The sequence below is a fragment of the Vulpes vulpes genome, chromosome 7, assembly GCF_048418805.1.
Source record: "Vulpes vulpes isolate BD-2025 chromosome 7, VulVul3, whole genome shotgun sequence".
NCBI classification, from domain to species: Eukaryota; Metazoa; Chordata; class Mammalia; order Carnivora; family Canidae; genus Vulpes; species Vulpes vulpes.
In genome coordinates, this window is record NC_132786.1 from 38,328,380 (window position 1) to 38,344,092 (window position 15,713).

The following is a 15,713-nucleotide window of genomic DNA, read 5'->3' on the forward strand; positions in this document are numbered from 1 at the left end:
CTTAGAACATGTGGCAGTGGCTTTGGACCAGGTGTAAGATGGAAGGTGGAAAAAACTTTGAGAAGTCTACTAGTGAAGAGCATGACTAAGGGGGCAGTGAGTATTGTTATTACAGGCTGAAGAGAGGGGGACTCCATTTATCTGTTGGAAAAACAGCTAAACTAGCTTGCCATTTACATGAAAGATAGAAAAGATACCTAATGAACATGTGGATCTGGCTAAGGACATATCTGGATAGGTGTTAAAAAGGTTGAAGAATTTCTTTCAGATGCTTATGATATAGTACAAGAGAAGTGAGATGAGCCCCCCCAAAAGGGAATTGTTCTATTTTCAATCTGAATTTAGAGGAAGCATAAAGAAGCCAGGACTTGCTGAGTATGAAATAAAACTGTTATTCCTAGCTTCTCCAGAGGACAAAACTCTCAAAATTAGAAATGGCCTTAGGGCCAAGATCAAATCCAGGGTGCTATCAGGGAAAATATGGCCTTAGGTGAAGTTCAAGACAAAAGTATAGCTGGAAGAGCCTGTGGTAGACAACCTCTACCATGGCCCCCAAAGATGCCTACTTCCTGGTATTCAAGCCCTCGTGTAATACATAGAGTATGGCAAAAGTGATGGATATCACTTTCAAGATTAGATTACAGGGACACCATGGCTCTCTTTTTACACACCCTCTCTTTGCTCTGTCACTTACTGCCTTTGGTGGAAGCCAGCTACTATGATACCGGTGGCCCTACAGAGAGGTCCATGTGACAAGGAGCAGTGGAGGCTTCCATCCAAGTGCCAGCAAGGAAATGGTACTTTCAGTCCAACAACTCACAAGGGACTGAATCCTGCCAACAACCATGTGAGCAAACTTGGAAGTGGATCTTCCCTAAGCACAGTCTTAGAGGAGACCTCTTATGGATTGAATGTTTGTATTCATAGTATGAAGCCCTTATCTCTAGTGTGATGGTGTTAGAGCCTTTGGGAGGTAATTAGGTTTAGATGAGGTCATGAGGGTAGAACCCCTAGGTTGGGATTAGTGCCCTTCTAAGAGATAAAGAGACATCAGGGTTTCTGCTTTCTACCATGTGAGGATACACTGCGAAGGTAGCCATCTACAAGCCAGGAAGAAGTCCCTCACCAAGAACAAAAATGGCTGGCATTTTGATCTTGGACTTCCCAAGAACTATCCAAAACTAGGTTATTTTGTTATGGTAGCCTGAGCTGACACCTTGGTTCCAGCCTTTGAGAGAGACCTTGAGGCAAAGGGACCCCACTAAGCAGAACCTTGGATTTTTAACCAACAGAAACTGTGAGATAATGACAGATTGCTATCTTAAGCCATTCTGTTTGGATAACTTGGTATGCAGCAATAGATAAACTGATAACTCAGAAAGATTTAAGGTGGTACCTCATAGATCCTCTCAGCTAGATAGCAGAGCTTCTAAGAATCTGGATGGTATTGCCCACAAAATCTCACACTGACTCAATGCAGAGAAGGGCCTCCCATGGAAAGAAATGGGAGTATGGCTTCTCCCAAAAGGAGTTGGTTAAAACCTGAAGTATAAGAAAACTATGGCTTTTAAGGGATCTTGACTAGTTTGCACAGCCAAAGAGACTGTGTGTGATGAAAAGAGGCCTCTGGAGCTTCAATTTCACAGGCAGAAAGCAGACCGAGGAAGCTACTCATCTGCAATTACGGGCTGTTTCCAAAAGGGGAGATGTCTGAAGATGGAGCAAAAAGCCCCTGAGAATCATTTCCAAAGAGAAGGAGTGGGCCAAATTAAGGAACTGGGTAGCTCAGGTGATTAAGCATCCAACTCTTGGTTTTAGCTCAGGTAATGATCTCAGGGTCATGATCTCAAGGTTGTGAGATCAAGCCCTGCATCAGGCTCTGTGCTGAGAGTGGAGTCTGCTTGTCCCTCTCCCCCTTTGCTCCTCTCCCTGCTCACTCTCTTTCTCTCTATATATAAAATAAATAAATACATAAATCTTAAAAAAAAAAAAAAAAAAAAAAAAAAGGAACTGACATCATTTGCCCAGTCAGATTTCAGAATTGCTATGGGCCACTTTCCATGTCCATCTTGTTTCATTCCCTTTTTGAATGGGGGTGTCTATTATTGGTTTTCTGTCCCTACCTTACCATCAGATGTTGGGTGTGTGAGAGAAACATATACTTTGTCTCTTTAGTTCACTGGTCTTCAGATCAAGAGGATCCATGTCTGAGGAGCCATAGTTAAGGAATGACACTCAAGGAGCCACGTCTGCCCTTAGACCCCGTTTAGAAGCTCATGGTTTAGACCAGAGGTTGGCAAACCTTTTCTGTATGGGGCCAGATAGTAAATATTTGAGGCTTTGCAGGTCATGTTTATAATTGTTCTCACATTTTCTTGGTTTTGTTTTTTTTATAACCCTTTAAAAATATAAAACCATTCTTATCACAGGTGCTGTACAAAAGTAGTCCACAGGTCAGGTTTGGACCTCATGCTGTGGTTAGCTCACCCCTGTCCTAGACTGTGAACTGATGTTCACAATAGGATGGATATTTTCATAACTTTGGAGAGGAGATAAATGTATTTTTCACATTGGGGTGGGGGACATGTATTGCTGCGGCTACTAGGTAAATGGCATAGCTAGTCTTCAAACACAGCCCCCCCCCCCCATAATTTCACCTTTTTGTATTTGCATGCCCCTCTTGCCATCAAGAGTTATAGCTTATGTGCCCTCCCCTTGAATCTGAGCTGGGCCTGTTTCTGCTTTGATGAATAGAGTGTGGAGGAAATGACATTCTGGGAGCTCGGAGCTCAGGCACTAGAAAATTCTGGCAGTTTCTGCCTCCTCCCTCTTGGAACCTGTCTTTCATGTAATGAGAAACTCCAAGCAGCTACCTGGAGAGGCCCACATGGGAGAAAGTCAAGCCCCAGCCATCTCCCCAAACCCCACCACCCACAGCTTCATCTGAGCTCCCTGCAACAGCCAGCACCAGCAGCCAGCCTTATTAGTGAGCCATCTTGGAGGTAGGTCCTCGCTCCCGAGCCACCCCAGCTGACACCACATGAAACAGAGACAAGCTGTTATGTCAGAATCCTGACCAAACTGTAAACACTCTTCTGAGCAAATTAATGATTATCCTTTTAAGCCACCAGGTTTGAGGGTGGTTACTTATGTAGCAACATATAATGAAATCACTGGCGTAGAGAACAAGAAAGCAAGGCTCTGGAAACCAGAAAGCCCTGGGCATTCTTAAGGATAAGCAAGGAGAGTAACCCCTGATGCAAGAGCTCTATCTGTAAAACAAAAATCACAAATGCCATTCCTAGCATAAGACTCTTCCTTCTGGGAGACAGTAAAGTGGAAAAATATAGATAGTCCCTCAGAACTTTAATAAAATTTGCTGACTACAATAAGAATAAATAGAAATCAATAAGGCCAGAGTGAGGTGTGGCTGTGGGGCAGATGGCAAGTCACTCTTATAATTAAGTGACTTTTCCTGTCACCAACTTTATAGCATATGTAACTTGAAGTTGTGCTTCAGGAAAATAATAATTAGCAATGCCTCCAGCCTTTTGGAAAGTCACTTATAAACAATCAAAGGTCAAATGCTAAATTTAACATTTTTTAATGTCTACTGTAGTCTAACTTGTCTGGAATGTGGAGAGACCGTAAGTGAGGGTTAGAAGGTAAGGCTGAGGACTTCATTAGGTCATCATTAAGAATTGCCCTTTAGAAAGAGATCTTAATGGCTAACGAAGTAGATTTGAATAATGTATATTTTTTTCCACTGGACAAGCAGTAAAAAGGATGTGGAAATGAAAGCCATTCCCAAAGGGGAAGCTACATAATTTGACAAATGATTGAATGTAGAGGGTAAAGGAATATAAGGCATTTGAACTAACAGCCAGGTTTTAAGACTTCAAGGATTTGGTGATGCCAATTCCAAAAAGAAAGAAAAAAGGAAAAAGAGATATTCAAAGGAGAAGACCTAGTTGTATGGATAGATACAGAGCTCAGTATCAGGCATATGAGATTTGTTAGTGTCAGAATTACGCTCATGGTTGGAAAATGATCAGCCAGAAGAAATAGGAGATAATGTATATATTCGGGCACAATCCGAATTGAAATCATAAGTGAGTTTCAGCTTCAGAGAGTAGAATCTTTGGAAATATTTATGCTGAGACAGGACAAGGAGAAAGACTTGCCAGAAAATAGACCAAGTAGTCAGATATGAGAACAAGCCCACTAATAAAAATACTAGCAGTTGAAAGCATTGACCAGGGGACCGTGATCCAAATTTTACATGGATTGTCACATTTTATTGTTTTAAGATGGCAAGCTACACATACGCATTTCTTTTCTTTTTCTTTTTTAAGATTTATTTATTTTAGATTAGAGTACGTGTGTGTGTGTGTGTGTGTGTGTGTGTGTGTGTGTGTGTGTGGAGGGGCAGAGGGAGAGACTCTCCAGGACTCCGTGCTAACTGCAGAGTCTGCCATAGGGCTCCATCCCAGGAACCTGAGATCTTGACTTGAGCTGAAATCCCAAATCCAATGCTTAATCTACTGAGCCAACCAGGCGCCCCTACACATTTCTATCCACTGTGTTCCAAAATCTCTCATAGAAACATGAAAAGTATTTGTTGTTGTCATCGGCATTATTTTCAGGCATAAACTAATAAGGATAAAGAGGATGAAAGAAAACAGCAGCCAGTTTGGGTAGCCTCAAAGCCTATAGATAAATACAGAGAAGCTCAATCCTAAGTCTGATGGGAAAAAACTGAGAAGCAACCATACACTTAGGAATCCCCCAAAGACCTAAGGCTTGACACCAGCTGGCACCTCAAAGATGACAGTGAAAATGGGGCTCTTACCTGGAAGCTTGATGGAAGATGTGGTTTGCACCCAGATTCCTCTTTTTTTCCCTACATTTTATTTTTCAGTTAACATCTTAAATTTCTCCTTTCTTTTTGGGACTATCCAACAGGAAAAAGAAAAACAAGCATTTCTTCATTTTTATTAGTTTATTTCTCTTCATATGAGAAGAATCTTATCAAATCAGCTAAAGTATAAATAAATCCATAAATTTTTAAGAGGCAAAAAATAAGACTAATTCGGTGAGATAAGCATCGGTGACTATAAAGTTGCAAAACCAGATCTTTGTGTGTGTGTGTGTAAATTTCAGGTCCCAGTAATCCTAACCATTGCCATCATTTTACCCTAAGTGGCTCACTTTACAACTTGTGCCTTTTTTTAGTATGATTGATTGTTGTGAATGTAAAGTGAACATTCTCTGACTGAAAAGGTTCAAAACTAGTGGCTGGATATGTTCATCTTGGTCCAAGGTGTTCTTTGGATGATTTGTTTCAACCGATTTATCGATTGGTTTAATGGTTTTAAATTTGGTATTTAACATGTGTTTTAAATGGCATTGTTATTTAATAATACTCTATACTTGCTTTTTGAATTGAACATGTCTTGTGAACATTTATCCATATTGAGACAGCTCAGTTTTTCCGTTTTTATTTTTTTTAATTTATTATATTTTTTAAAGATTTTATGTATTTATTCATGAGAGACACACAGAAAGAGAGGCAGAGACACAGGCAGAGGGAGAAGCAGGCTCCATGAAAGGAACCTGGTGTGGGACTCGATCCCGGATCTCCAGGATCCCAGGATCATGCCCTGGACTGAAGGTGGCGCTAAACTGCTGGGCCACGGGGGCTGCCATCTCATCTTTTTTAAAGCTTTGTAGAATTCCAGTGTGCGCGCACAAATTCTGTATGGGAGTCCATTTAAGCTGCTTACAGTTTTTTAGTGTTAAGCAATGCTGTGGTGAACATCCATGTACAAACATCTTTGTACATTGCCCGATTATTTTCTTATAATACATTCTCAATAAATTACTAGGTTAGATGGTAGGTGAGTTTAAGTGTTGATATTGATGGTTAGAAAGCTTATACAATTTACACTTGCTCCTACAATGTATATGAGAGTACCTATTTCACTGCAGCCTTTCCAAAATGGGAGAAACCTTTGTCCATTTTGCCAATCTACAGGTGAAAAATATTACTTTTTTTGTACATTTGTTTGTTTCCTTATTTATCTAAGCAAGAGAGAGAGCACATGTGAGTGAGGGAGAGGCAGAGGGAGACAGAACGCTAAGCAGGTTTCACGCTCAGCACAGAGCCCAATGTAGGGCTCAATCTCACTACCCTGAGATCATGACCTAAGCTGAAATCAAGAGTCTGATGCTCAATGGATTGAACCACCCAGGCACATCATTATTTATTTATTTTTAAATAAGTTCTACGCCCAACATGAGGCTTGAAATCATGAACCCAAGATCCAGAGTCTCATGCTCTACCAACAGCCAGCCAGGCACCCTGAAATATTATTCTTTTATTTTGTGTTTCTTGATTGTTACAGCAGCTGACCATCTTTTCATCTATTTATAGCCATTTGCCCATCATGTCTTTGTGCATTTTTCTGATCAGATGTTTGCCTTTTCTAATTGATATTTGAAATTATTTTGCTTCTAATATCCTGCACCCCATTCATGTGTTCCACAGATATGATTGCTAGGTGCCATATAGATTCTTAAGATTCAGTAATAAACAAGAGAGACACAAACCCGACTTGCATGAGCCAATTTTTTAAGCTGTTATGATAAAGTGGAATATGTGCTCTAACTGTGGAAGTTCAGATATCTAGGGACATCATAAATGTGGCAACTGCATACTCTGGGTGGTCAGTAAGTAGAGGCTTCTAGGAGGATGTGACATTTCACCAAGTCCTAATAGGTAAGCAGTAAAGCAGGAATGGTAGGAGTGGAGAAGGTTCCACTAGAAACTAGCTTGAGAAGAAGAGAGAGGACCTTTGACTAGAATTAAAAAAAAAAAAAATGAAGAGGAGTGCCTGCCTGGCTCAGTCAGAAGAACATGTGACTCTTGATCTCCAGGATCATGAGTTCAAGCCCCATGTTGGGTATTGAGATTACTAAAGATGGTAAATAAACTTAAAAAAAAAAAAAAAAGGAAGAATACAAAAGCGAGAGACTAGCTTAGAAAGGTAAAGGTGCCAGATTATTCAGATTTTAAAACCTTTATAAGTTATAGGAAATAATTTCAGCTTTATCTAAGGCAATAATAAAGTATATTCATTAGAATGTTTTCAGCTACAGGTAGCAACAAAAAACCTGACTAAAGGGGACTTAAACAAGGACACCTGGGTGGCTCAGTGGTTGAGCATCTACCTTCAGCTCAGGTAGTGATTCCAGGGTCCTCAGATGGAGTTCCATATCAGGCTCCCTGCAGGAAGCCTGCTTCTTCCTCTGCCTATGTCTCTGCCTCTCTCTATGTTTCTCATGAATAAATACATAAATAAATATTTTAAAAATAAAAATAAATAAAAGGGAAATACTTAAACAGGGAAAACTTTTTAATATTTCACATAATGAGAAGTGTGGTTCTTGGGTTGGTTCATCTTTTCACTCTGCCATTCTCAATATATGTGACACCCCTTCTTATGGTCCCATGATATCTCCTCTTCTAGCTCCCATATAACTGCAGCAATTCCAAGCATCACATCCTTACACAGTTATATTCAATGGCCTGGAAAAGGTAGGTAGAGTCTGTGCAAACAGAGAAGAAAGTCTTTTCCAGAATCTTCTATTAGAATTCCCCAGTTCTCATTAGCCAGAACCCAGTCACAGGGAATCACATAGCTGGACTAAATGTTGGGAAACTGTGTAGTATCTGGCATTTTCACCCTTTGTGATAGAAAGTGATTTCTATCTGCAAGGAGGGAGATTTCTATCTGCAAGGGAAGAGTAACAGCTATTTGGTAGAAGACCATCGGTGGTGGTCTTAGCATTTGAAGGTTTTTGAGTGAACAAGTGATGTGACCAGGTTTACAGTTAGCTTTCTATTCCTTTAGGTCTTTTTGCTTCTTCCACTCCAGCGTCCATTTCCTCCATCCTCTACTCTCAACCACCGCTTTTCCATCTAGTTCCCCCATTTTTTTTCCAGGAATAATCATCTCACTCTTTACAACATCTCTAAACATTAATGACACTGTTTAATTCTGATAAAATTACTTAAGAGAATTTTATCTATTGCATTTGACATGAATATTTCTTTTTTCTTAAGATTTTATTTATTCATGACAGAGAGAGAAAGAGAGACAGGCAGAGGGAGAAGCAGGCTCCCCACAAGAAGCCTGATGTGGGACTAGATCCCGGACTCGGGGATCACGCCCTGAGCCAAAGGCAGATGCTCAACCGCTGAGCCACCCAGGCGACCCTGGCATGAATATTTCTGAAAGTGCCTTAGTTGATCTAAAAAAAATGTTCTAAAACAACCAGTATTTGGGGTTTCAAGTATGCTCAGGTATGCTTGGTATTGCCACTGGTATGTTAGCCAAAACTTACTTAATTTCCATTATTAGCATAAGAAAATGATACATTCACTTAGATTGTGTGCCAGGTACATAGTGGATAAATATTTGTAGAATGAATGGTTTTTAAATAAATAATAGTCTCTAATTCACTTCCTTACTTCACCACCTTTAAAAAACAACAAACAAACAAACAAACAAACAAAAACAAGAGTGGGACACCCAGGTGGCTCAGCAGTTGAGCGGCTACCTTTGGCTCAGGGCATGATCCTGGAATTCCAGAATTGAGTCCCACATTAGGCTCCCTGCATGGAGCCTGCTTCTCCCTCTGCCTGTGTCTCTGTGCCTCTTTCTGTGCTTCTCATGAATAAGTAAATAAAATCTTTTTTTTAAAAAAAGATGAGCAAGTATATGAATTTTGCTGGAATATGTATTGGCTTTTTTGAGAGAGAGAACAGAGAGCAAGAGTTGGGGGTGAGTGGGCACCAGGGGAGGGGCAGGGAGAGAATCATAAGCAGGTTCCACACCCAGTGCAAAACCTTCCTCAGGATTCTATCTCATCTTCCTGAAATAATGACCGGAGCAGAAATCAAGAGTCAGACACCCAACCAACCAAGCCACCCAGTTGCCTCTGCTTATTGACTTTTAAAGACTAACTAGGAAAATAGTCTCATCTGACACTTCCATTATATCTGCTTATACCTATTTAAAGCATGTGAAAATCATTATAGGCAGACTTGGCTAGATGATTCTTTTCTTAAGCCATGATGCAAATCCACTGAATGGTCTTTCAAGTTTGATGCCACTACCAGTTAAGCTTTCTAGAAAATGTTTTTTTTTTTTTTAAGCATTATTTGTTTAGAAAATGTCTGGAACTTATTTTCTGAGCACTGGTCTTGATTTCTGGCTGACTGGAGATAATCAGACGTGCTGTCACAGGTTCTGGACTACAAACAATAACCTGATCTGATTCGACAAATTTTGTCTGCATCTTGAATGTCAATTTGAACAGTACCACAGCCAGTGAAGAAATATGGAGGAGTGTCTATGTGGAGGTTACAGAAATAGCTTTATGCTTCAGCTTCTGTAACATAATCACTAACAAACGCTTTAAACACTTGTTGATACTTTCATTTTTTTTTTTTTATTTATTTATGATAGTCACAGAGAGAGAGAGAGAGAGGCAGAGACACAGGCGGAGGGAGAAGCAGGCTCCATGCACCGGGAGCCCGATGTGGGATTCGATCCCGGGTCTCCAGGATCGCGCCCTGGGCCAAAGGCAGGCGCCAAACCGCTGCGCCACCCAGGGATCCCTTGTTGATACTTTCAATAACAGAGTTTAGAAATGGATTACAAATGAGTTCTTTATAGGAGCTATTACTGAAGACATGAGCTTTTTGAGTTATAGGTGATAAAATATGAACAAATGATTTGAGATCACGGACTTACACCTTAGTGTTGATTTGTGTTTCTTCGGGTGAGACTGATGTCATGGAAATTCCAGCAAATTTCAAGACAAGGTATCTATGTTGAGCCCAAGCTCTGCCCCTTGTTAGGTATCAACTTTGGGAAAGGCACTTCATTTTGCTTACATGTGGTTTCCTTATTTGTAAAATTGGACTAGTGGTGATGGTTTACCTCTGACCAAGAGCTGCTGTCAAGATCCTATGAGAGACTGCACATATTCATTTTAACAGAAGTATGAGCATGAGTTAGGACAAAAGTTGCCAGTCTGTAAGCTCCTTGATTGATTTGCTTGCACATGACCACATAAAATAAATTTGCCATAAGCAATGTTTCTACAACATGCAATGCAATGTCAAAATAGAACCTGCTTCTCGGGTGAGTACTCAGCCAAGGGCATGGTGTGCTTCTTCCATCTTTATGATGAAATACAGACTTCCTATTAAAAGGTATCTCTGTTATTTGAAAAGGTTGAGTATGACTCTTAAAAAAAAAGAGAGAGACAGCGTTCCAGATGGTTAAATTTAGGTCTAAAGCCCATCCTCAGAATGTCCTCTGGCTCCAGGCCCACAGTACTATATATATATTTTTTTCAGTACTATATTTTTTATTGGATTTTGAACTACACATGCAGTTTCTTCACTTTAAACTCTTGCTTTTCAGGGTGACTGGGTGGCTCAGGAGATAAGCATCTGCTTTTGGTTCAGGTCATGGTCCCAAGGTCCTGGGATCGAGCCCCACATCAGGCTCCCTGCTCAGTGAAGAGTATGCTTCTCATGTGCTCTTTCTCTCAAGTAAATAAATAAATTTAAAAATAAATAAACTCTTGCTTTTCACTATGCAGTTGTTTGTGAGGTAATGACAATGATCACATCAAACTGACGGGTCTGTCACCTTTCCTGATTGATTTATTTCTATTATATGTTGGTTTTTTACAAAGATTTTTTAAAAAATGTATATGAGAGAGAGCTTGAGCAGGTGGTGGGTGGGCAGAGGGAGAAGGAAAAGTGGACTCCGTGCTGAGCAGGGAGCCCCACAAGGGGCTCTATCCCAGGACCCTTAGATCATGATCCTGAGCCAAAGGTAGATGCTTAACTGACTGAGCCACTCAGGTGCCTCTGTTATATTTTTGTTAACACAGATGTTATGCACTGAAGTATTTTCACTAACAAACTGAAAAAAATCATATTTTATAGTCATATAAATCTTTTCTCCTTTCCTTTATGGCTTTTTTTTTTTTTTTTTTTTTTTTTTACCCATTCACCACTAAGAGGAGTTTTTTTGAGGATTCTGTCCTGTTCTCACATCTGACTATAAATTCAGCACTCTTCTTTCTTTCCTCTGTTTATAACTTTTTTTTTTTACTTTTTCTTTTGAAATAATTTTAAACTTATAGAAAAATTACAAGAATAGTACAGAGAATTCCCATATACTGTCCATCCAGAAATGTAATCAAGTTTCACCAACCATCTCAATACACAATGTCCTTTAAAGCAAAAGGATCCAATCTAGGGTATACATATATAGCTACATGTCTTTGGTTTCCTTCAATCTGGAATGGTTCCTCAGTTATGGTGCAGAACTGGTTTTGTCTGATGTCTCTTCCTTCATGTTTAAGGTTGCATATTTTTGGCGGGTATATCACAGAAGTAGGAGATGTGCTTTTCTTACTGCATTCCTATCAGGTAACATATGATGTCAGTTTGTCCCAAACAATGTTAGTAGTATCTAATGATAAAGTGACTCTTTTTCCTCTTACAATTAATCACTATTTAGTGGGGAACTTAAGAGGCTGTGTAAATATCCTGTTCTCATCCAACTTTCACCTGCCTGTTTTAGCATCAACTGATGCTTCCTGCCTGAATAATTAATTAATAATAATTAATTGTAATGATCAACAAGTGGTTATTTTCTAATTCTATCATGCCTTTTAAACTTATCAGTTGGCCTTCTACTCTAAGGAAAAATTTTTATCTTCTCCCCATGTATTTATTCATAGTCTATTTATATCAATGTGAACTCATAGATTCCTATTCTACTCAAAGAGATATAATCTGTTCCTATCATTGTTTATTTTGATGCCCATATTGTCTCATGTTTAGCCCAGATTTGAACCCCCATTCAAGCTAAATCCTGTGTCCTTTTGATATGTCCCATTGGTCTCTGAGCACTTCCTTACTTTTTAATACAAGAATATTTATCTTGTATTTTTCATGCTCCAGACCTAGAGCCAGGCATTTCTACAAGGATTCCAAAAGTAGAATTCCATTTCACTTTTCAGAGAGAATGGAATCTAGATACCAAGATCTGGACATTAGGTATGTTTATTGCCATAGGTCCTCTTAGCGGACAGAGCTAGAGAATATATAAATGTGTATACACACATGCACATACACACTTTTTTCCCCCCTCATATATACAGTTGACTCTTGAACAATATGTGGGTTAGGGACACCAACTCCTCTGTACAATGGGAAATATCCACATATAAACTTTTGACTCCACCCAAAGGTAACTGCTAATAGCCTACTGTTGGCCAGAATTCTCAGTGATAACATAAATGATTGACTAACACATATTTTGTATGTCATATTGTAGTCTTACTGTAAAGTAAGCAAGAGAAAAGAAAATATTATTAAGAAAGTCATAAGGAAAATACATGTATAATAACACTATCCTCACAATGGTATTAAATCCCAATAAATTCATTGTAAGTTGAAAATAACATAAGTCAAAAATGAACTGAATTCATTTAACTTATCAAACATCAAAGCTTTAGCCTAGACTCCCTTATATGTGCTCAGAACACTTACATTAGCCTACAGTTGGGGCAAAATTATCTAACACAAAGCCTATTTCCTAGCAAAGTGTGCAATATCCTACATAATTTATTGAATACTGTACTGAGGATGAAAAACAGATTGATTGTATGGGTACAGAATGGTTGTAAGTGTATCAGTTGTTTACCCTCATGACGGCATGGCTGACTGGGAGCTACAGCTCACTGCCACAGCCTAGCATCGTGGGAGAAGATCATACCACATACCCCTAGCCTGGGAAAAGATCAAAATTCAAAATAGACCTTCGACTGAATATGTATAACTTTCATACCATCATAGAGTCAAAAAATCATTAAGTTGAACCATTGTAAGTTGGGGACCATCTGTATGTACATAAAGATATATACTTGTTTCTACATCCCTATATTCCACACCATCAGTTCACATCAATCCCTGTAATTCCAATCCAATACTCAGAGATCATTTGAGTTTTTTTTTTCTTTTCCATATTTGAAATTCCCTTCTGTGAGAATTCTGGCTCTCCTTATCCTCAATATATTTACTTATTGCTTAAATCCCCTGTACTTTTTCTAAGGCCTGCCAGGCTGTCACCCTGCTCGGCTGCCTTCCTTGTGTGAACTCCAACCACTTTCAATGCTCAGACCTGCCTAGTGTTTTTTTTTACATTAAATTGTAAAGAAAGAAAAGGAGGAAGAAAGGAAAGAAGGTTGCTCATGATTATTAAACATTTTAAATTAATTAAATATATTTAACATCACTTATATTTAGGGTGATTTTCAATAATTCAATAGAAGAATGGGATCCCTGGGTGGTGCAGCGGTTTGGCGCCTGCCTTTGGCCCAGGGCGCGATCCTGGAGACCCGGGATCGAATCCCACTCGGACTTCTGGTGCATGGAGCCTGCTTCTCCCTCTGCCTATGTCTCTGCCTCTCTCTCTCTCTCTCTCTCTCTGTGACTATCATAAATAAATAAATAAATAAATAAATAAATAAATAAATAAATAAAAAAGAAGAATGGCCAAAGGACACAAAGAGACAATTCACTAAATCTAGAAGCACCTGGGTGGCTCAGTTGGTTAAGCATCCAACTCTTGATTTCAGCTCAGGTGATGGTCTCAGGGTGGTGAGATCAAGCCCCTCATCCACCTCTGAGCTTGGCATAGAATCCACTCGAGATTCTCTTCCTGTCCCTCCCCACATGCTCCTCCCCACCCCAGCTCACACACGTGTTCATATGCTCTCTCTCTCTCAAATAAATAAAATCTTAAAAAAAAAAAGAAATGTAATATCTAGATGCTACACACAACCTAAATATTTACAAGTAGGGGATTGAATAAATAAATTACATTTAACACACAATATACTGAACAATCATTAAAAAGGATTAATATAGAACATTATTGATTTGAAAAGACTTCCATGACATATGAAAAATTATTATAAAATATTACTTATATCATATCCTAGTTTGTGTTTGTGCATAGAAAAAAGCATGAGAAAAAAAAGAAAAAAGCATGAGAAGTATAAAGGAAAATATTAATGATATTCCTGAGTCTTATAATAATGAGTATTATGAGAGATTCTTAGAAGATCCTCTGAAATCACCATTTAATGATATTTTCCCCTCCCTTTGCAAGCCACATAGATTTAATACATTTTGACTATTTCGGTAGATCTGTGTGTCCTTAGCTGAAAGTTTGTATTCTTTTACCAACCGCTCCTTATTTCCTCCCAGACCCTCAGGCCCTGGCAACCACTCTCTGTTTCTATGAATTTGACTTGTTTGTTTTAGATTCTACATGTAAGTAATACCATGTACTATTTGTTTTTCTCTGTCTGGCTTATTTCACTAAGCTTAATGTCCTAAAAATCTATCCATGTTGTCCTAAATGGCAGGATTTTCTTCTTTATTTCTTATGGCTGAATAATATTCCATTGTATATGTATGCCGTATATTTATTCATTCATCCATTGTCACTTAGGTTCTTTCTATTTCTTGCTATTGTGAATAATGCTGCAATTAACATGGAATTGCAGATATCTTTTTGATATGCTGTTTTCATTTCCTTTGGATATATACCTAGTAGTGGAATTGCTGGATCATTTAGTAGATACATTTTTTATTTTTTTTAGTGTGTTTACTCCTTTGATTGCATGTTCCACACCAGTGTGGAGATCCTAGATAGGAAGAAATCCCACCCATAGCCACTCCCTCCCTTTCACTCTTAAATAAATAAATAAATAAATAAATAAATAAATAAATAAAATCTTTAAAAATGGTCTAAACGTTTGAACAGATACTTATGCGAAGAAGATATATGAAAGGTGATTAAGCACCTAAAAAAATTCTCAATATAATTAGTCATGGCAAAATGAAAATTAAAATCACAATGAGATAAGCTTACATACCTATCAGAATGGCTAAAATTTAAAAAACTGATAATACTAAGTACTGATGAGGCTATGGAACAACTATAACTGTCATGCATTGCTGGTTGGAAAACAATTCAACAGCTTCTTAAAAATGTACCATACAACTCAGCAGTCCCACTCCTAGGTATTTACCCAGGTGGAATAAAAACTTACATTCACTCAAAAGCCTAACAGCATTATGTATAACCTCCAAAGACTGGAAACAACCCAAATGTTTTCCAACTGGTGGATGGTTAAGCACGGTGTGATATATGATATATTCATGTAATTCAATACTATTCAGCAATAAAAGGGAACAGACTCCTGATCTGCTTAACAACTTGAATGAATCTCAAATACATTTTGCTAAGTGAAAGGAGCCAAACTCAAAAGGCTATATAATGCATGATTCCATTTATATGATATCCTGGAAGAAAGACAGAAAACTGATCAGTGATTATCAGGAGCTGGGTGTAGAGTGAGGGTTGACCATACAGGGGTGCCAGGGAATTTCAGGGAAGGAGGAGAGTGAAAGAAATGTGGTGGTATTTACTCAGTGTGTCTCTCCTTTATTTTTTAGAGTTTTTTTTTAAGTAAGCTCTATGCCTATCGTGGGGCTCAAACTCATGACCCTGAGATCAAGAGTTGCATGACATACTGAT